The following is a 22,170-nucleotide window of genomic DNA, read 5'->3' as shown; positions in this document are numbered from 1 at the left end:
TGAGAGTGTGTCACACAAGCTGTCACTAATCGAATGTGCGAATATAAAATCCACTTTACCTTAGTTGAGGTTACTCTGTGAGCCAAAGTGAAGTTGACCGAGAGGCCAGTGGAGAGAAAGCCTTCAGCTCCGGGTCATAATCTGTCTCCCAAAGTCTAATAAACACACCCCAAAGCAAACAAAGTCACAACGCTGTAACTATACAAGACATTTATTATATTAGCAAACTGATGCTACTAGCCGTCTTATCATATGTGTACATTTTTACACGTTTTAAAAAAGTATATTTAATATGCTTAACAATACAAGTGTAATATAGGGTTCGAGTATTTTGCGTGACTCACTCTCAAAGTAAATAAAATAAATCACCGGAGACGGCTTGTGAAACGTGACCTGTCTTTACTTCTTTTTCACCAGTCAGCGCTTACAAATGTAACAACCAACCTGGCATAATCAGAATGTACAAAGATGAAGATCCAAGTAAATCTAACATTTCGAACAGTAACGCAGATTCCACACTTTAACTGCCATCTATCTGAACATATTTTTAATCTTACATTTCTTTTTCCACCCACTTAAGAAACGTCCTCGTTTCTTTAGAGTTACAAAATTAAAGAAAAACAGAAGAAAAGAAAAAAGAAAGAAACTACCTGTTAAAGTAGCTTTTTAGAGTCCCTTATGTCAAAAGATAATCTCTTAAATATCCAGGTAGTTTAACTGGACGCCGGCCTAGACATGTCATTGGAGCTGAACTTGAACTCTGATTAGGTGTGGACGTAACACTGGCTGGGTCCACTGAGGAAGAAGGCACTTGAAGAGGAAGGGGTGCCTGTGGGAGGATTTGGTCTTCTGATGTTAAGTTAGGTGTGCACCGTGCAAATTGTGGTGGTTTGAAAGGTAACGCACCTGATAGAGCGGTCAAGGATGGGGAAGGATACGAAGCAGAGAGGGTAGTTTGCTGCGGTTTTTGAGGAACTGGTGCACAATATGGTCTCAGTCGGTTGTAATGAACAATTTGACATTTTTCTGGATCATCCAGAAGATAGTGGATTTTGTATGTGACACCCACATCCCTCTCTGACTCCAAACATTCCACAATTTCAAAGGGTCCTTTCCAGTGAGGTGTAAGTTTCTGTCTTACTGTGGTTGGGTCATGCAGCCAAACAAGATCTCCCTCTTGATATGGGGTAAAATTCAGATTCCTATCATAATGTCGCTTCTGTTGATGATAGGCATGTTCACTGTTTTGGGCAACAGCTGTAAATACATCTTCAAGTTTACTGATCATATCTACAGCATACTCAGGGACTGACTTGGTTGGAGATTGCGGTGAACTCTTTGGCAACAGTAAATTAGCTGGCAATCTGGCTTCCCGACCATGTGTCAGGAAAAAGGGAGTAAAGCCGGTCGATGAATGGGGACTGGTATTATATGCTAAAGCTACCTGTCTGAGATAATCATCCCATTCTCCTTGCTGTTGCTGCAAAATCTTCGTCAACTGGTCAATAAGAGTTCTATTGAAACGCTCAACCATACCATCACATTGTGGATGGTAGGGGCTAGTCCTGGTCTTCTGAATGCCCACCAGTTGACAGAGATTTTGAATTAGCTCAGATTCAAATTGTCGCCCTTGATCTGTGTGTAAGACCTCTGGAATTCCATGTTCACAGACAAAATTTTCAAACAGACACTTTGCCACTGTGGTAGCCCTCTGGTCAGAAATAGCATAAAGATTAACATATTTCGAAAAATAGTCTTGCACAACAAGAACATATCGATTTCCGCGACTTGTAACAGGAAGTTCAAGAATGTCCGCAGCCACTTTCTGAAAAGGTGCAGTTGCTGTTATTGTTTTCATAGGTGCTTTTTGACGAGGAATTGGGGTGCGTCGGGCATCACAAGGAACGCATTTCTTACACCACTCATATATGTCCCGGGACATGAAAGGCCAGAAGCAGAGCTGTTGTGCCTGTTTCACAACTTTTTCTGCTGACAGATGTCCAGCAATGGGATTGCCGTGGAGAGATTGAAGGACTTGTTTCCTTAAAGTTTGAGGTACAATGACCTGACAAGTCACAGACTTCGTACTTGAATTGACGATTTCTCGACAGAGAAGACCATTATGTAGCGTGAGCCTTGTGAATTCTTTCCAGAAAATCCTCTCCTCCTGTGACCGTTTGCTTATCTTTCTGTATGGTGGCCTTAACCCCTTTAGTTTCCAACTTATTACTTCCTTTAAAACTGGATCCTGTTTTTGGTGCTCTATAAAACTTGATTCAGAAGTAGCCATTTGTAGCATAAGAGATGGAGTTCTCTCCATCTCTTGATTCACACAGGCAGATAAGGTTGGTGAAACATGGGTTATACTGACTGATGGACCCAAGACTTTGGATCCCTGTGCAGCAGATAAGTAACCACTGTCAGATTTAGATACTGGAGAGCCAACATTAGCCTCACCTGAAGACGAGGCTGGGATTTCCATAGCTGAATCCGATGCTTGACGACGTGATAGGGCGTCAGCATTTGCATGTTTTAGTCCTTTTCGGTGTATGACCGTCCATTCAAATGGATCCAATTCAAGGGCCCAGCGGGCTCTTCTCCCAGTGCGATCGCTGTCAATTGGTATTTTCCTTAACCCCATGAGAGGTTTGTGGTCCGTAATGATGAAGAAATGCTGCTTATACAGATAGTGGCGGAAATGTCTCACAGCCCACACAATGGCCCAGAGTTCCCTATCATACGTGGACCACTTCCTTTCAGCTTTTGTGAGGACATGACTGGCATATGCGATCACTGTTTCTTGAGTCCCCTTTTCCTGGGCTAAAACAGCTCCAATAGCAGATGCAGAGGCATCTGTGTACAGAAGAAACGGTTGATGAAAATCTGGGAAAGAAACGATAGGTGGGTGAGATAGGGCATGTTTCAAATAGGTAAATGCCTCATTACATTCAACTGTCCAACTGAATCTAGCATTTTTTTCTGTCAATTTATGGAGAGGGACTGCATGCTGAGCAAAATCTTTTATAAATTTCCTATAGTAAGAGCATAATCCCAAAAATGACCTCACTTCAGTAGGTGAGCGTGGTACAGGCCAATCTTGGACACTTTGAACATTCCTTGGATCAGGTTTTATCCCGTCTTTAGATACAATGTGGCCCAAGAACTGAACCTCCCTTTTGGCAAGAGAGCATTTGGAGGGATTGAGTTTTAACCCACAGGACTTGAATCTGGTGAACACTTCCTCCAATTGCTGGAGGTGATCATTAAATGTCTTACTGAAAATAAGGACATCGTCCAAATACACCAAACATGTTTTCCATGGCAGACCACGAAGCACCATTTCCATCAACCTTTGAAAGGTTGCTGGAGCATTTGTCAAACCCATCGGCATAACTTTAAAATGGTACAGCCCATCACCTGTGGTGAATGCGGTTTTTTCACGATCTTCTTTTGCCAGTTCCACTTGCCAATAACCATGCTGAAGGTCTATTGTGGAGAACCAAGCAGATCCTGACAAAGCATCCAAAGCATCATCAACTCTAGGTAGAGGATGAGAGTCTTTCACGGTTACTGAATTTAACTTCCTGTAATCTAAGCAAAATCGCCATGTTCCATCCCTTTTACGCACCAACACTACAGGCGCTGCCCATGGGCTATAGCTTTCTTCAATGACATCTGCTTTTAAAAGTTTTGTCACCTGTTGCTGTATTTCTTGTCTTTGTTCAGGGGTAACACGGTAAGGCCTTTGTTTGATTGGCAGGGCTTCCCCCGTCCGAATTCGATGTTTAATCATGCCTGTTCTCCCTCTGTCATCAGAATCCTTACTAAAAATATCACAGTACTTAGTCAACAGCGCTGTTAGGGATTCAACTTGGGATGCCGACAGATCTGAATTATCAATGGATACAGAGGGGGTAGCGGCCGAAGGATCAGATAGAATATTACAACATTCTCCCTCCAAAACTGTTGAGTCAAGAGCAGAAAGAAATTGAAACTCACCCAGGTGCTGGCCTGCATGGATTTCGATGTCTTCCTCTGTGGTATTCAAAACCCGCACTGTAGTCAGACCATTCCGAACCTCGCTGAGGGTGTGTGCAACAGCCACATTACTAGCCGTGTTGGGTTCCAGGACACCTGTGTAGGCTGTTGGCACAGGAGAAACAGCTGTTGCTCCCGCAACACATGCTGTGATAACCGTTTCACTCCATGGCGGTAGTTTGGTAGATGCAAGCACAGAAACATTGCAACAGGCTGCAGCTTCATGACCTGTAGAGAGCAAGGGAAGCTCAAAATTCCATAAGGACATTTTCTCATTTGTCACATCAATCAGAGCATGATGCTTTTGTAAGAAGTCCCAGCCCAAAATAATAGGATGGTGTGCACCCCTAACAACCTGGAAATCATGCTGCAGTAACTCTGTGCCAAGTCTCAGGCCCAAAACTAAAACTCCTAAAGTGTCCAGACATTGTCCAGTGACAGAGCGTGCAAGCACCATGGAAGTTTTTATGGGGCGTTTTCTCAACATGGGATGAGAATTTCGAAAGTCTTCCCCAACAATAGAAATAGTAGAGCCAGTGTCCACAAGAGCAGAGACCTCAACTCCTTCCACAATTGCCAAAATATTTGCTGACACTTTGTTGGGACTTTGTATGTGCTCATAGTTTTTACTAACTGTAAAATCGGTGTGAGGCAGGGAGGTTGAAGCTGATGTTTGCCCCTCAACATCAGCTAGTGGAAGTTTCCCTGTTGTTTGTATGGGTGTTGGCTGTCAGGGGACTGAAAGCGTACAACGCGTCGGCTCTGGGGGCTCTCATCTCTACTCCACCGACGAACTGGGCTAGGGCTGCGAGCCCGTCTATATTCGTCATTACGATACCTGCGGTCTGAAAAGTTTGAAGCCCTTTCTGATGAGTAATAAGGTCTAACTTTGTCACCTCCCCATGAGTTGTCACTGTCCCCTGTCATCGTGCGACGCCAATCAGTTGACACTGCAGCATCCTTTCGCCAGCTCTTAGATGACTGAGCATTATCAGACTGATGTTGTGGATTATGATATGTTGGTGAAGGGCTACGTGTCACTCTAGGCTGTTGCTTTACTGAAGGAATTTTGTTTCTCTCCCAGAACTCCAAACAGTGTGTGAGATGAGCATTTTTCTCTTGTAGCTGGCGTACATCATTTTTCAGTTCATTCACAGTTATTGTTAATTGCTCCACAGCATGAAGTAACTTTCCCTCAGTATGATGAGACTGCACAGCGGCCACTTGATTTTGATTTTGTGTAGACTGAATTGACCCTGCATGAAGTTGCATAGCTGCACGGGCCCGTTCACAGCGACATGCAACTATAAGGGCTTGATCCATATCTGTTGCACCTTGTTCATGAATTTTTGCTTGTAAAGCTGGGTCCAATCCAGCCACAAAACGTCTAAACTTTTCACCTTCCTGGGCAATAATATCATAGTCAGGAAAAGCCTCTAGGACAAGACGAGTAATATCAGCGCTGAATACTTCTAAACTTTCACCAATTTTCCGAGGGCGAGCATTCACATGAGTTTGGAAAAATGGCAATGACTGTTGAAGCCCAAAAACATGCTTTAGTCTCTCTGTCACTGTGTTGTAGTTAGTCTTTACAGGAGTTGGAAGGCTGTCCCAATACAAAAAGGCAGCATCAGATAGCCGTGTTGGCAACACGGATGATAACATGTTCATCAAATCTGTTCCTTGTGGTGTCATTGCTCTAACAGCCACTTCAAAACGACGAGCCCAACTAGAAAATGATTCAGTGCCATCCCCTTTAAATGCAGCTGGAAGTTCAATGTGTAAATTGCCTGCCACAAAAGGTGCCAGTGGCTGCTGGTTTACGCTGCCACTAGCACTGGATGAACTAGAGGATGAATTGGCAGAAGAGCTGGCAGCAGCAGCAGCAGCAGACTCAGTCTCAGACATACTTTCTGTTCATTTGTTTGTATCTCACCCTTGTGTGGCAAGTCGTGTGGTTGTTCTTCCGAATATTTACACAATTATCACTTCATAAATCCGGTGACACAATCGGAGAGCAAAGTCCAAATGGTGCCAATTTCGCGGCAGTCACGCTAATAAAACTCCGCGAAAAGCGCCAAAAATGCAAAAATAACCCAGCTGCCACCAAATGTAATATAGGGTTCGAGTATTTTGCGTGACTCACTCTCAAAGTAAATAAAATAAATCACCGGAGACGGCTTGTGAAACGTGACCTGTCTTTACTTCTTTTTCACCAGTCAGCGCTTACAAATGTAACAACCAACCTGGCATTCAGCCAATCAGAATGTACAAAGATGAAGATCCAAGTAAATCTAACATTTCGAACAGTAACGCAGATTCCACACTTTAACTGCCATCTATCTGAACATATTTTTAATCTTACACAAGCTAGCAGCCGTGCTATCGGCTACTCCAAAGTAAACACATCACGTTGCTTCAAATTACTCAAATAATAATGCGTACAGACTTGAAAGTTGAAAAACATAAACGAAAAACGAGTTGTCTTACCGTGTACAGCTCACCGAGCTGCATCTCCGACTGATCCAGGAGTGTTTCTCGCCGTTCGCGCCAGCTATCACTCTTATCGGATTCATCCCATTTCACGAACCAAAATAGCAAGAGGAAACTTGTGGACTTGATCTGTTGACAGGCTGGAGTTTGTACAGTTTCCATAAACGCAATAATATACCACGATGATGATAAATTACGCCAAAACTAACAACCAGTTCTGCTATTAGCTCCTCTGCCCCACTGTAAACAGTGCGCGTCTGTCAGATAAGTCCCTGCACTGACGTCACCGGGGTGGTTAGAAAAAAAAGCGGAAGTGGGAAAACAGACACATTTTCTTTCAAATTTGTGCCCTTGCACTTCGTAAAACATTTTAATATGGTATTTTATGGTATTATAGAGTATTTTCACAAACGATTCTACTTTTTTTTAAAACAGTTTTTTAACCTACAATATGCTCTTTAACCTTATGGTTTTGTTTTGCATTACTTATATCATGTAGTTAAAGTGTTGTTGTGATTATATCCTAAGTTCTTTATCTTCATTAGTATCCCTAAACATTTGTTGGTTGCATTGATTGATTGTTCTATGAGTTGCATTTTATAATAAATAATTTGCATTCAGGTTATTTTGTTGGCTCATCTCTCTTTTGTGCTGCAACTCAAACAAGCGGGTCAAAACACTTTGTAAAATGTGTCCGGTTGTATCCGAGATCTTGTCCTTTCAGTCATGACCATGGGTGACAGTAGGTACTTAGATTACCTTTCGTCTCAGCTCCTTCACCACAACAGACAATCACATTAACTCCATTACCAGCTGGCAGCTAGCTCTCTGCAACTCTCACATGGCCGCCCACTGAAGCTAAACAGGGCTGTGCCCGGTCAGTACCTAAATGGGAGACCACATGGGAAAGCTAGGTTGCTGCCGGAAGTAGTGTTAGTGAGGCCAGCAGGGGGCGCCCAACCTTTGGTCTGTGTGTTTGAGTGACGGGGATGCTATACTGCTCAGTGAGCACCGTCTTAAGATGTTTAACGTGTGGTTGTTAAAAATGTAAAAAAAAAGAGTAGGGGTCTCTGTCCATCATGGCCATATTCAATTGGCTTCATCATGTGTGGGCTGGCGCAAAATGGCTGCCGTCGTGTCATCCAGGTGGATGCTACACACTGGTGAAGTGGTGGAGGAGAACCCCCCCATTGTGTAAAGCGCTTTGAGTGCCCAGAAAAGCGCTATATAAATGTAAGGAATTATTATTATTATTACTGCTGCCGCTGCACTGATCCATCTTTTAATCTCATATTACATTCCTCATGGCAAAAAAAAATCAGACACTCTATTTGGGGTAAGGACTCTCTGCCAAACTGGAGGTGGCCACTGTTTTCCATTCAAGCATTATGGTTTCTGACTTCGAGGTGCTGTTTCTTTCTCTGCCATATCACACTCAGCAGCAAACTGTCCCACTGCATGCTGAAGGTCCATGTCCAGAGTACCCGTGGGGTCTTAAAAGCATTGAAAAAGTCTTAAATTTGATAATCTCAATTTAAGGCCTTAAAGCCTTGAATTTGGTATACAACGTCTTGAATTTTGTTACAAAGGTCTTAATTTTATGCATTTTTTTGCCTTTCCTAGGATTAAGTTTATACCGTAACAAAATGAACTGTTACTAATGTAGGCTATTTTAAAATTAATGCAGCGTAACGTTGAGTGCACCTCTACCTCCACGTTATAGCAGAAATCGCGAAAGTGTGCGCACCCGTCATATGGTTACTTGAGGTGAGGTACAGAACAAGATAGTCACTAGCCCGGTTTGTCGGCTAAAATGGGAAAGTGTCGCTGTGGCCAAGGAATCCGAATTGAGTTTGGGTTAAGCCTGTGCCAGGAAATGACCGCAACGCCTACTGCTTTTGATGCCGGAAATCTTTTAAGCTAACGTTAGAGATAGTGGATGTTACGGCCCTGGACTCCCATATGGGGGGTTGCCAAACACACCGTGTGTATTACTGCTTGTCAGCGCCAACCACCTATTGTGCAGTTCTGTGCACCGGAGGCCTCTTCGGTTACTGAAACAGCTTTACCGATCAATAACAAAGAAGTTTCTACATTAGAAGAATGACATTTTCTTCTTCTTCCTGTTTTACGGTGGTCGATAACAAAGTTTTTGATGCGTTACTGCCACCTCTTGCTCTGGTTGGAGATGTAGCCAAACAATCATTGGGCTGACACGAGAAACTTGCTTGATTAAAAGATGACAGAGAGATTAGATTAGGGTGTAATTCATTAATGAAAAGTTGTAAAAATATATACAATATAATGCTTATTGCAGAGTATTTCCCTTTACTATAAATAACTATAGTATTTTATTTGTGTAACCTGGTTTTATTGGATTTTAGTTTTTGCTGTTATATAACATAATTTGTTTCTGTTTGGTACAACATAATATTTACAGTAAATAACTGAACTGAATCATTTTTCATTGACAGTTTTATTGATCACTAAGATATGATTGACTTGGATTTAAGTTGCTTCGATTTAAATATGAATATTGTAAAAATAACTTGGATGTAGCTACACTACTTTTGCCAAGGAGTTTTTAGCTTAGCTTGCTACATTTTCAAGAGGTAAGCTTTTAGTCTAGTTAAGCTGGCAATCTGGCTTTAAGAAAGGCCATTCAACTGAGACTGCCCTGCTCTCGGTCGTGGAGGATCTCAGACTGGCTAAAGCAGACTCTAAATCATCAGTCCTCATCTTGCTGGATTTGTCAGCTGCTTTTGACACTGTCAACCACCAGATCCTGCTATCTACGCTCGAGTCACTGGGCGTTGCGGGCACTGTTATACAATGGTTCAGATCTTACCTCACTGACAGGTCATTCAGGGTGTCTTGGAGGGGAGAGGTGTCCAACCTACAGCATCTAAACAGTGGGGTATCTCAAGGCTCTGTTCTTGGGCCACTTCTCTTCTCCATCTACACAACATCTTTAGGACCAGTCATCCAGAAACATGGATTTTCCTACCACTGCTATGCTGATGATACCCAGCTATACCTCTCTTTTCACCCTGATGATTCCTCGGTTCCAGCTCGCATTTTCAGCCACCCACCTGAATGTTTGGCCACAAAATTCACCAAACTGGATTTCAAAGAAACCCAGCAGATGTTTTCTGTTAATCACATCTCCATGGTGCTCATTTAAGTTTCTTTGGTCTTGTCCAGTACTGCCTCTGGGGACAGTTTTCTGTATGACTTTCCTTTGTTAGCTTCCTTTACTTTTGTTGCCTCTATCTGTCAGATTCAGGCTGCCATCAATAAAATAATTACATCATTAATAACAATGTTTGTCCCAGTTGAGAGTGAATAAGTTAAATTTTATTTTATCTCTTTTGTAATGTAATAATGTACATGTAACGTAATTGTTTTTGAAGACAACATTTTCATTTCCAAAAAGAAAATATTGTCTACATTTTGAAAACTACTGTTTTATTACATGTAAAAGCAGTGCATTCAAACTATTACTTTTGTATAACATGTCTTTATTGAGTATTGAACCCAAAACTTACCCTAGACAGGCTTAGGGAAAAAAATAATAATAAAAAAATGCAAATAAATAAATAAAATAATAAATTACACATATACATAAAAAATATAATAAATAAATAAATAAAAATAAAATCAAGCACCAATAAACATCCCACAAATTCAGACTTCTGAAGCTTCTTCAATATCTCCGTTTTTTACAAAGTACAAAAACACCTCCCAGATGTCACAAAATTCAGAGGATTTTATCCTTATTATATATGTGAGCTTTTCAAGAGCCAAGCATGTTATAAGGTTTCTCAACCAAAATCCAATAGAGGGGCGATTAACATTTTAACAGCATAAAGCAATACAACGCCTTGCTTGTATTAAACATAAATCAATCAATTTTCTTTCTTTAGTAGACAAGGCACAACTGTCTTCATACATATTCAATATATCAAACTATTTCTTTAAATTGAAGTTACTTATATTTTAGTCTGTTACTAAATTTAATCTATGTCTGTGAAATAGAAAATTAAAGAAGATTATTAATGTTAACTTTGTTACTGGATTATAATAAGGGATGAATTAATGCGTGTGCATTATTATATTATTTGTTTATTATTGAAGATGCATTAATGTGTGACCCTTATATTATCGCTTTATTATTAGTGATGAATTAATGTGTGAGCATTATTCTATTATTGGTTTATTATTAGTGATGCATTCATGCGTGATCCATATTGTTTTTTTGTTTTGTGATGGATTTATTAGATTAGTTTATGATTAGTGATGTAGTCATATGTGAGCGTTATTATAATATTTGTTTATAATCAGTGACTGATGAAATGAGCCTTATATTTATTATAAGTGAGTGATTCATTGATGTGTTAGAATAATGCACGGGCATTATTGTAACTATGGTAGTAAATAATAATATAAAGTGTTGTAATGTATAATAACTGCATTAAAATGTTTGTAGTAAAACTTTAAAGAGTGCTTGGTCGGCTAAGTTAATCTTACCAAATAACGTTATACAACATCTATAACAATCATATAATAATCGTGTTGTAGTAATTAATGTTACTGTAATGGTTATTCATTTAAACCAACTTGTTATAAAAATACTTAGTTTGCAATTGTTGTCCGAATTAATCTGCAACAAAATCTGTTATTACAGTACAAATCTTGAATGGTATAAGGGCTCTGATTGGCCATAGCGTTCATTGTAACTCGGAACATGATTGGCTGCCGTAACCAAGAATAGGGTGAATCTTGGTTCCAGCTCAGGACGTGATTGGCCAGCGTAACCATGAATTTAAAAAAATCTTGGTTCCAACTCGGAACGTGATTGGCCGGTGTAGCCAAGAATAACCACGACTTACAGGTGCCAGTATGCGCCACTGGCCCAGTCTGCACTGTGTGGCATATTTGCCGACATATAACAGAGACTGAAACATTGCTCACACTTGTCTGAGGTGGTCATTTTGACTGCAATCTTGTTTTAGGTTGGCACTTTGTTTTTGAATATTGTCTGCTTTTCAAATGCGTATCTGTGCTGCAGTAGAACGCCTTAGCCTCACTGCAAACATTTTGGTCTACAAGCTGTCACTGCCGTCTTCCCAGGAATGTGGCTGTACTGGTTTCTTCTGGAAGTCCTGAGGGAAGTATGGGACCAAGACATGAGAGCAGTTGGGGCAGCCTTTGAACCCAGGAGAGCACCCCACAGGCTCTGTGCTGGCGGCCCCAGAAACTCGATTCACTCCAGAGTAGAACCGAACAACTCCGGCAGGGGCAAACCGCGATCACACTGCACTGAGAGCAACGCAAAAAAAACCTGAACGAGCCAGCCAGGAGTCGAACCTAGAATCTTCTGATCCGTAGTCAGACGCGTTATCCATTGCGCCACTGGCCCAGTCCGCATCAGCAGTGCTCAGTAGCATGCTGATTGGAAAGAGGACACGGCTCGGTGAACATGGAGTTCCTTCAACGCATGCTGTGCTTTGTTGTCATGGCAAGTTGTGGTGTCGATAGGATGCTCTTACACCGAGCATGTGACAGTCCCTCCCAAGAAGAACTGTGATCCAGGCTCTGAGACTTTTTCTTCCCCAGGAGGAGGTTGCAAAGGTTAGAGTTATTTTTGTCAGAGCAGCTGCAGCACACCTGGGTGGAGGCCCACAGCTAGACTTGAGGGCAACCTTCAGCCAGACCTTCCCTGGTGGTTTAGTGGTTAGGATTCGGCGCTCTCACCGCTGGCCAAAAAGGACAGAAGCAAAAGCGCTCAAGCCTTCTCATACCGGGAGTCGAACCCGGGCCGCCTGGGTGAAAACCAGGAATCCTAACCGCTAGACCATAAGGGAACTGCCACTTTGGAAAGCCAGTCTTGGCACAAACTCCAGTTCATTCTGATCGCTGGCACGTCCCTGCTCCGCTTGCACAAGTGCCACTCATACACTTACGCACTCTATCATACACAGTTTCTTGGTTTCCGTAACCGAGAACCTTCTGATCCGTAGTCATAAGCGCTAACCTTTGTGCCACCGTCACTCTGTTCAGCTCCTTGTTAGCACATTGCTTGGAGCAAGGACAAGGCTCTGTCAACCCGGAGTTCCTTCACCACACATTCTGCTTTGTTTTTATGGCAAGAGGTTGTGTGGATGGGATGCTCTTACTGGATTCCTGACAGTCCCTCCATAGAAGACCTGAGATCCAGGGTCGGAGACTCTCTCCTCTCCAAGAGGAGGTTAAAAGCAATGGTTTCTTTTGTGTCTGTGTGTCAGAGCGCGTATGTGTTGCTGCAGCTCAGAGACCTACAAGTGGAGGAGATTACACTGCAAGTTGCCTGGATGACCTCTAAGTGGTAGGCACTTATGCCGCACGTAGGCTGGGTTTGCGATTGATGTAGTTGTAGTAGACATTCATAAAAATAAAAAAATATATATAAACTGCTTACTCTGAGGTTGTGTTTAGGGTTGGGGTAGGAGTAAAATTGAATAAAACACAGCAGGTTACCGTGAGGTTGGGCCTAGGGCTGGGGTAGGTGTGATTTTAATAAACTGCGATAGGTTGTATTCTGTGCCATGTACGAGCTCAAGTCTCACCCGCTTGGAGCTGACCAGGCCATTTGGAGCAGGCTCCGATTTCTATTTATACCTTTCTCAGTCAGGTAACTTCCTTTTCAGTAGTATGAGCGTCTGCACTGTGTGGCATATTTGCCGACATATAACAGAGACTGAAACATTGCTCACACTTGTCTGAGATGGTCATTTTGACTGCAATCTTGTTTTAGGCTGGCACTTTGTTTTTGAATTTTGTCTGCTTTTCGAATGCGTATCAGTGCTGCAGTAGAACGCCTTAGCCTCACAGCAAACATTTTGGTCTACAAGCTGTCACTGCCGTCTTCCCAGGAGAGTGGCTGTACTGGTTTCTTCTGGAAGTCCTGAGAGATGTACGGGACCAAGACATGAGAGCAGTTGGGGCATCCTTTGATCCCAGGAGAGCACCCCACAGGCTCTGTGCTGGCGGCCCCAGAAACTCGATTCACTCCAGAGTAGAACCGAACAACTCCGGCAGGGGCAAACCGCGACCGCACTGCACTGAGAGCAATGCAAAAAAATCTTGAACGAGCCAGCCAGGAGTCAAACCTAGAATCTTCTGATCCGTAGTCAGACACGTTATCCATTGCGCCACTGGCCCAGTCCGCATCAGCAGTGCTCAGTAGCATGCTGATTGGAAAGAGGACACGGCTCGGTGAACATGGAGTTCCTTCAACGCATGCTGTGCTTTGTTGTCATGGCAAGTTGTGGTGTCGATAGGATGCTCTTACACCGAGCATGTGACAGTCCCTCCCAAGAAGAACTGTGATCCAGGCTCTGAGACTTTCTCTTCCCCAGGAGGAGGTTGCAAACGTTAGAGTTATTTTTGTCAGAGCAGCTGCAGCACACCTGGGTGGAGGCCCACAGCTAGACTTGACGGCAACTTTCAGCCAGACCTTCCCTGGTGGTCTAGTGGTTAGGATTCGGCGCTCTCACCGCCGCGGCCCTGGTTCGATTCCCGGTCAGGGAACTTCCTTTTCACCTCCATGCTGAACTTTGAGCAGTGGTGAACTCACTTGGCGAAGGCAAGAAAGCGGCTCTGAGCGCAAAAGATGTCCTTCGAGCCGGAGTCGAACCAGCCACCTAAGGATTGCCATCATCCTACCTACAGTCCTCCACTCTACCAACTGAGCTATCGAAGGCTTACAGCGCAGTTCCACAACCACATCCTATAAGGTAGCTGCAGTCCGACCGCTGGCCAAAAAGGACAGAAGCAAAAGCACTCAAGCCTTCCCATACCGGGAGTCAAACCCGGGCCGCCTGGGTGAAAACCAGGAATCCTAACCGCTAGACCATATGGGAACTGCCACTTTGGAAAGCCAGTCTTGGCACAAACTCCAGTTCATTCTGATCGCTGGCACGTCCCTGCTCCGCTTGCACAAGTGCCACTCATACACTTACGCACTCTCTCATACACAGTTTCTTGGTTTCCGTAACCGAGAACCTTCTGATCCGTAGTCATAAGCGCTAACCTTTGTGCCACCGTCACTCTGTTCAGCACCTTGTTAGCACATTGCTTGGAGCAAGGACAAGGCTCTGTCAACCCGGAGTTCCTTCACCACACATTCTGCTTTGTTTTTATGGCAAGAGGTTGTGTGGATGGGATGCTCTTACAGGATTCCTGACAGTCCCTCCATAGAAGACCTGAGATCCAGGGTCGGAGACTCACTCCTCTCCAAGAGGAGGTTAAAAGCAATGGTTTCTTTTGTGTCTGTGTGTCAGAGCGCGTATGTGTTGCTGCAGCTCAGAGACCTACAAGTGGAGGAGATTACACTGCAAGTTGCCTGGATGACCTCTAAGTGGTAGGCACTTATGCCGCACGTAGGCTGGGTTTGCGATTTATGTAGTTGTAGTAGACATTCATAAAAATAAAAAAAAATATATAAACTGCTTACTCTGAGGTTGTGTATAGGGTTGGGGTAGGAGTAAAATTGAATAAAACACAGCAGGTTACCGTGAGGTTGGGCCTAGGGCTGGGGTAGGTGTGATTTTAATAAACTGCGATAGGTTGTATTCTGTGCCATGTACGAGCTCAAGTCTCACCCGCTTGGAGCTGACCAGGAGGCCATTTGGAGCAGGCTCCGATTTCTATTTATACCTTTCTCAGTCAGGTAACTTCCTTTTCAGTAGTATGAGCATCTGCACTGTGTGGCATATTTGCCGACATATAACAGAGACTGAAACATTGCTCACACTTGTCTGAGGTGGTCATTTTGACAGCAATCTTGTTTTAGGTTGGCACTTTGTTTTTGAATATTGTCTGCTTTTCGAATGCGTATCTGTGCTGCAGTAGAACGCCTTAGCCTCACAGCAAACATTTTGGTCTACAAGCTGTCACTGCCGTCTTCCCAGGAGAGTGGCTGTACTGGTTTCTTCTGGAAGTCCTGAGAGATGTACGGGACCAAGACATGAGAGCAGTTGGGGCATCCTTTGAACCCAGGAGAGCACCCCACAGGCTCTGTGCTGGCGGCCCCAGAAACTCGATTCACTCCAGAGTAGAACCGAACAACTCCGGCAGGGGCAAACCGCGATCACACTGCACTGAGAGCAACGCAAAAAAATCTTGAACGAGCCAGCCAGGAGTCGAATCTAGAATCTTCTGATCCGTAGTCAGATGCGTTATCCATTGCGCCACTGGCCCAGTCCGCGCCAGTAGTGCTCAGTAGCATCCTGATTGGAAAGAGCACATGGCCCGGTAAACATGGAGTTCATTCAACGCATGCTGTGCTTTGTTGTCATGGCAAGTTGTGGTGTCGATAGGATGCTTTTACACAGAGCATGTGACAGTCCCTCCGTAGAAGAACTTTGAACCAGGCTCTGAGACTTTCTCTTCTCTAGGAGGAGGTTGCAAACATTAGAGTTATTTTTGTCAGAGCAGCTGCAGCACACCTGGGTGGAGGCCCACAGCTAGGCTAGAGGGCAACCTTTAGCCAGGCCTTCCCTGGTGGTCTTGTGGTTAGGACTTAATGCTCTTACCGCTGTGGCCCGGGTTCAATTCCTGGTCAGGGAGCTTCCTTTTCACCTCTATGGTAAACTTTGAGCAGTGTTGCCGATGATCTCTTCACGAAAGCAGCTCTGAATGCAAAAGATGTCCTTCGAGCCGCACTGTAAGATAGTGATGTGACGTTGTGCGCCGAGGCTTCGGAGCATGTATCAAACAAACGATACATCTCGCAGTGAAGCAGTGTACCGGAGCTTGATTCGTTTTGCCATCATCACGTGATCAGTGACGTCCGAAGCTTCATTTTCGCCTTTACCCACGTGACTGCTTCAAATTTTGATTCAAAGGTTTAAACACCCTCATAGTAAAGTGTATAGCGAGAGAATTGGCGTCTATTACATACATTTGTTTCAAAGCACTGCACCAGTCCCACACACCAGTAATTAAACTAAACTACAATAGTATTTTTTAGAAAAAGGTTTTAAACAATACTAAAGTGTATTAGCGTATTTTTTTTATGACTATCTTTAAAGAAAACCACCGCATATCATAGTATTGTGTTTAACAGAGACAATCTGGTGAAAGCAACCCTAAAGCATTGTTCACATAGCGTCCTCCTGGAGCACTCGCCTTTCAACCAGGATTCGCTGGTTCGTTCCTGCTTGGAGCGTGATTAATTGTGTTATGATAAACTTTGTGAATATCTTGGATTTTACTACAATCATTAGTTGTGTAATGTAATATATCTTGTGTAAAAACTACAGTAATTGAGTAATTTGTTTATATTGCTGTTGTATTACTACATGAATGAGTTGTTCAGTTGTGAACATTTGACATTATGGCAACACAGTGCTTTCCCACACTTTCACCAGAAGAGGTCCTCATCGAGCTCTGATTTAGAAAGCTTCGAGTAACGAACCTTTTTCCGATACAATTGAGTCGAGCGCTTCACTGGTTCAGAAAGCTTCATTTCACCATTACTACTGTAAGACGTAATAAGACACACTCTGGCACAGACGTCTAGTCTGCACGCTGGAATACACACTATTATCTCATGGTTAAGACGCAGCTTCAAAAATTAGTTTCAAACCGGAAGTACAAATTTGCTTGAAATAACGCAAAAACAACCAATTTACACTTTTTAGTGAAATATTTGTGTCCTAATAGTGTTTTTAGCAGTGTGGGACACATATATGACTGTCAACAGCTCAAAAATGTGTTTTGGTGTTTCGTGACCCTTTAAGTTACAAATACACACATGAAAATCTTACTTTGTTTTTCTTTTAACTAAGTATATTTTTATATGTTTTGTTGTTTTGTCTCAAATTATTTTATGTAGGACACAAATGCCTCAAATGCAGCTTTAACATCATTGGAATAAATTATATTTTAACATATTCAAATTGAAAGGTTAACATATTAAAAAGGAATAATTATTTACAAGGTTACTTTTATATCTGGATTTTTATAAACTAAAGCAGTTTTGTCCCAAACCTTTGGAAAATAGTCCATGTTGTCTTTATATTTTTAGATGTTTCATTTATTACTGATTTTAGTTTATGCTTTCAAAATATGTAATTATGCAGTTGAAGTGATATTGTGCTATTTTGCTACATAGTAGAAGTGAACTAGTTTTGTTTTGTGTTAAAGCCTCAATGGCCCTGTATAAAAGTGCTTTACTGGGACCTTATAGGCACATTTTGTGCCTGGACTCAACTTAGTATTAGTGGGACCTAACTATTTTGTTAATTACTAAATGCCCACAGAGCATGCTCACAGGACATACTTCTGACTCAGATAGTATACCTATACTTCGCCCATTGTGGCTATATACACTCCACTTTGTGTGGACTTGCTATGGGCCCAAAGTGAACTTCTGTTTCGAGTGGGCCAGCCCACAGTTTGGTCTAGCGACATTGTATATGTTTTTGGTATAGACATGTTTCTTTGGAAATTTGTGCACTAATACTGTACACTCAAGTACATAAAGGTGAGCTTTAGCAAACAGCATAATACATTCAAAACTATTGTATAAAAATAGCATATCTTATAAAAAAAAGCATATCTTAATTAAGATATAAATTGGATCTCATTGAAATACTGTAGAAATTATCCAAAAGGATTTTTATGTATTGTACTATAAAACAATCCTATAGGAATGGTTCCAAAATATGATCAAAATTCTAATTGAATTCCTTCAAAGAGATGGAAGTTGGCTATGCAGCACAATCCAGTGTGACCTTCAAAAAGCTAGGTTCATACCCTTAGGTCAAAAAGACATGACAATGGAAAACTCTTTAGAGAATCTGTTTTGTCATTAGGTGTACACACCAGATCGTCTGAATGCAATATGGTATAGGAATTCTAAAGTGCTGTTTTCTGAGTTATAAGAACTTCCTGAGCCATACAACAGATATGGCAAATGCTAGTATTGGCCCAGTGGCCTAATGGATAAGGAATCAGCCTTCAAAGCTGGGGATTGTGGGTTTAAGTCCCATTTGGGTTGTGTTTGTTGGGTTACATATAAATTGTATGGAAAAAATGCTGACATGTCTCCTCAAAGCTTATGCGTGATGATCTAAGGTCAATAGTTTGCTTCAAATTCTCAGACTTGCTGCACACTTCAATTAAGATTCATCCAATCTTGCTTGAATTATCCAATCACGTTACACTCTGGTAATGGAGATCTTGACTTCAAGTACCCTGTGGCTTTCAAATAATGGTCTTATGTTAGATGGATGATGATGAAATGCAAACAAGAAAATAGCTGCAGACAGGTTGTGATTTCATGTTAACGAGAGTGGCTATGTCTGGAATTTGAAACTCAAGACCAGTCTCACACTATACCCCAGGACCAATGAGACACGAATGTGGATGATTACACAAAGAAAATGTTTGTCCATTAGTTGCAAACCATCTTATTTGATGGAATGCAAACTGGCATCGAGATCCCAAAGTGCAGTTTTCCATGCGTTGGCATCTTGTTGAGGGCATACAAGAGCTCCATGACAAAAACTTGGGAACATGGCCCAGTGGCCTAAAGGATAGGGCATCAGCCTCTGGAGTTGGGCGTTGTTGGTTCAAGTCTCATCTGGGTTGTCTTTAAAGGTCTCACTTCAAGTTGGGAGCAATGTTTGTTGGATGAAACACAGTAGCTGTGAAAACCTTCTAGAGATGTGTTTGCGTGTCATTAACTTCCTTTGTTGTCATCCGTATTACAATGGTCCATAAACAAATCTAACAACTGAATCATTGCCGCTCCTTTTTTTCAAATCAACTAACTTTTATTGTCACATCATCAGCAACATGTGTGCTATGATGAGTGAAAAGCTTAGGTGCTGGCTCCAGACAGCACAAAATACAGAGTAATACAGTGCAAATACAACGACAGTACAAAATACAGACAGTGCAAATGAAATGACAGTGCAAAATACAGACAGTGCAAATACAACGACAATGTGAAATTGACAGCGATGTGTACAATGAATAGATGTCCACATAGTTGTAGGCAGTATTGTTTCAAGTATGGATTTTTTAAAGTGCAGTGCATGCTACATATTGATGGTGTGCAGTGAGGGTATGGTAGAGTCTGTGTGTGGTGTGTTAAGTGTTCATCAGCCTGATAGTCTGAGGGAAGAAACTTTCCTTCAGCCAGCTGGTACGTGACCGGATGCGGCAGAACCATCTGCCTGAGGGTAGCAAACTATTTTGTCGGTATAATAGTACATGTTCGACTAATTTAGATTAGAAGTAGATTGTGGGTTCAAGTCCCACCTGGGTTGTCTTTGATGCAGTTCCTTTTAGGTATCTGTGCAGCGCAATCCAGTGTGACCTTCAAAAAGCTAGGTTCATACCCTTAGGTCAAAAAAACATGACAAAGGAAAACTCTTCAGAGAAGCTGTTTGGTCATTAGGTGTACACACCAGATCGTCTGAAAGCAATAGGGATCCTAACGTGCTGCTTTCTGAGTTACAAGAACTTCATGAGTCATACAACAGATATAACAAATGCTAGTATTGGCCCAGTGGCCTAATGGATAAGACACCACCCTTCGAAGCTGGGGATTGTGGATTCAAGTCCTGTTCGGGTTGTGTTTTTATGGGTTACATTTAAGTTGTGCGAAAAAATCCTGGCTTGTGTACTCAAATCTTAGACGTGATGATCTGAGGACAATGGTTAGCTTCGAATTCTCAGACTTGCTGCACACTTCAATTAAGATTCATCCAATCTTGCTTGAGTCTCACTGTCACGTTACAAACCTCAAAGGTTCTGCTAAGCTCTAGTCATGGAGATCTTGACTTCAAGTACCCCGTGGCTCTCAACTAACAAACTCATGTTAGGTGGATGATGATGAAATGCAAACAAGAAAATAGCTGCAGAAAGGTTGTGATTTCAAGTTAATGAGAGTGGCCTTGACTGGAATTTGAAACTCTCAAGACCAGTCACACTATACGCTAGAACCATACCCCAGGACCAATGAGACAGGAATATGAATGATTGCAGAAAGAAAATGTTTGTCCATTAGTTCTTATTTGACGGGATGCAAACTGGCATCGAGATCCTAAAGTGCAGTTTTCCATGCGGTGGCATCTTGTTGAAGGCATACAAGAGATCCTTGATAGTAGATTAGTGATGTGGCCCAGTGGCCTAATGGATAAGGCATCAGCCTGGGGATTGTGGGTTCAAGTCCCACCTGGGTTGTTCTTGAAAATCTCTCTTCAACTTGGGATCAGTGATTGGTGGATGAAACACAGTAGCTGTGAAAACCTTCTTGAGATGTGTTTGCATGTCATTAACTTCCTTCATTGTCATCCATATTACCTGTTATGACTAAAAGGGTAACGAAATACCTAACGCGAATGGTCTTTTTGAATCCTGCATGGTGCCTACAGAGTAGAGACAAACATAAAAATGGTGCTTACGTTTAAGCTAGTGCGTTGTTCAAGATCCATAAACAAATCTAACAACCGAATCATTGCCACTGCTTTTTGTCTGTATAATTGTACAGGTTAGACTAATTCAGATCAGAAATCCACTAAATGTTCATTAACTAAAGTCACAGCAAAATGTGCTACAAGTAACATAGAAACACCAACGCACCACAGTTTTTTTGTGACAGATGTAGGGCTCTTCCAGAATTTGAATCCCAGACCTCTCGCATCGTAAGCGAGAATCATAACCCTAGACCAACGAGCCCTGAGGAAATGCCTTGCAGTGCCAAAAAATAAATTCTGTGAAACCGGTCCAATCTACTTTTTGTTCATGTTGTTTTTGTTGCGTGCGTCAGTAACTCCCTGGATGCATATTACTGTTCACAGGCAGTAAAAAACGGCCCAGTGGCCTAATGGATAAGGCACCAGCCTTCGAAGCTGGGGATTGTGGGTTCAAGTCCCACCTGGGTTGTCTTTGATTCAGTTGCTTTTAAGTTGACTGAGCAGCACAATCCAGTGTGTCCTTCAAAAAGCTAGGTTCATACCTTTAGGTCAAAAAGACATGATAATGGAAAACTCTTCAGAGAAGCTGTTTTGTCATTGGGTGTACACACCAGATCGTCTGGAAGCAATAGGAATCCTAAAGTGCTGTTTTCTGAGTTACAAGAACTTCCTGAGTCATATAACAATTATAGCAAATGCTAGTAGTGGCCTAATGGATAAGGCATCACCCTTTGAAGCAGGGAATTGTGGAATCAAGTCCTGTTTGGGTTGTTTGTTGGGTTACATTTAAGTTGTGTGAAAAAATCCTGGCTTGTCTACTCAAAGCTTAGGTGTGATGATCTGAGGACAATGGTTAGCTTCGAATTCTCAGACTTGCTGCACACTTCAATTAAGATTCATCCATTCTTGCTTGAATCTCACTGTCACGTTACAAACCAAAAAGGTTCCGCTAAGCTCTAGTAATGGAGATCTTGACTTCAAGTACCCCATGGCTCTTAACTAACGGTCTCATGTTAGGTGGATGATGATGAAATGCAAACAAGAAAATAGCTGCAGAAAGGTTGTGATTTCAAGTTAATGAGAGTGGTTTTGACTGGAATTTGAAACTCTCAAGACCAGTCGCACTATACGCTAGAACCATACCCCAGGACCGATGAGCCAA

General features: G+C 42.3%; 7 non-coding genes across 7 annotated transcripts; 2 read left to right on the top strand and 5 right to left on the bottom strand.

Annotated features, from left to right (window-relative positions):
• Window positions 1-11,880: 11,880 nt before the first annotated feature.
• Window positions 11,881-11,953, bottom strand: trnar-acg (transfer RNA arginine (anticodon ACG)). Its single transcript has one exon. It is a non-coding gene; the product is annotated as a tRNA-Arg (tRNA).
• A 373-nt stretch (window positions 11,954-12,326) lies between these two features.
• Window positions 12,327-12,398, bottom strand: trnae-uuc (transfer RNA glutamic acid (anticodon UUC)). Its single transcript has one exon. It is a non-coding gene; the product is annotated as a tRNA-Glu (tRNA).
• Window positions 12,399-13,661: 1,263 nt separating this feature from the next.
• Window positions 13,662-13,734, bottom strand: trnar-acg (transfer RNA arginine (anticodon ACG)). The gene has a single exon. It is a non-coding gene; the product is annotated as a tRNA-Arg (tRNA).
• Window positions 13,735-14,031: 297 nt separating this feature from the next.
• trnae-cuc (transfer RNA glutamic acid (anticodon CUC)) lies at window positions 14,032-14,103 on the top strand. Its single transcript has one exon. It is a non-coding gene; the product is annotated as a tRNA-Glu (tRNA).
• Window positions 14,104-14,188: 85 nt separating this feature from the next.
• On the bottom strand, window positions 14,189-14,275 carry trnay-gua (transfer RNA tyrosine (anticodon GUA)). The gene is given in 2 exon segments: window positions 14,189-14,224; window positions 14,239-14,275. It is a non-coding gene; the product is annotated as a tRNA-Tyr (tRNA).
• Window positions 14,276-14,363: 88 nt separating this feature from the next.
• On the bottom strand, window positions 14,364-14,435 carry trnae-uuc (transfer RNA glutamic acid (anticodon UUC)). The gene has a single exon. It is a non-coding gene; the product is annotated as a tRNA-Glu (tRNA).
• A 6,969-nt stretch (window positions 14,436-21,404) lies between these two features.
• Window positions 21,405-21,477, top strand: trnar-ucg (transfer RNA arginine (anticodon UCG)). The gene has a single exon. It is a non-coding gene; the product is annotated as a tRNA-Arg (tRNA).
• The last annotated feature ends 693 nt before the right edge of the window (window positions 21,478-22,170 follow it).

The sequence above is a fragment of the Danio rerio genome, chromosome 4 (genome assembly GCF_049306965.1).
Source record: "Danio rerio strain Tuebingen ecotype United States chromosome 4, GRCz12tu, whole genome shotgun sequence".
NCBI classification, from domain to species: domain Eukaryota; kingdom Metazoa; phylum Chordata; class Actinopteri; order Cypriniformes; family Danionidae; genus Danio; species Danio rerio.
The sequence above is the reverse complement of the archived record's forward strand: the minus strand, read 5'-3'. Positions and strand labels throughout refer to the sequence as shown.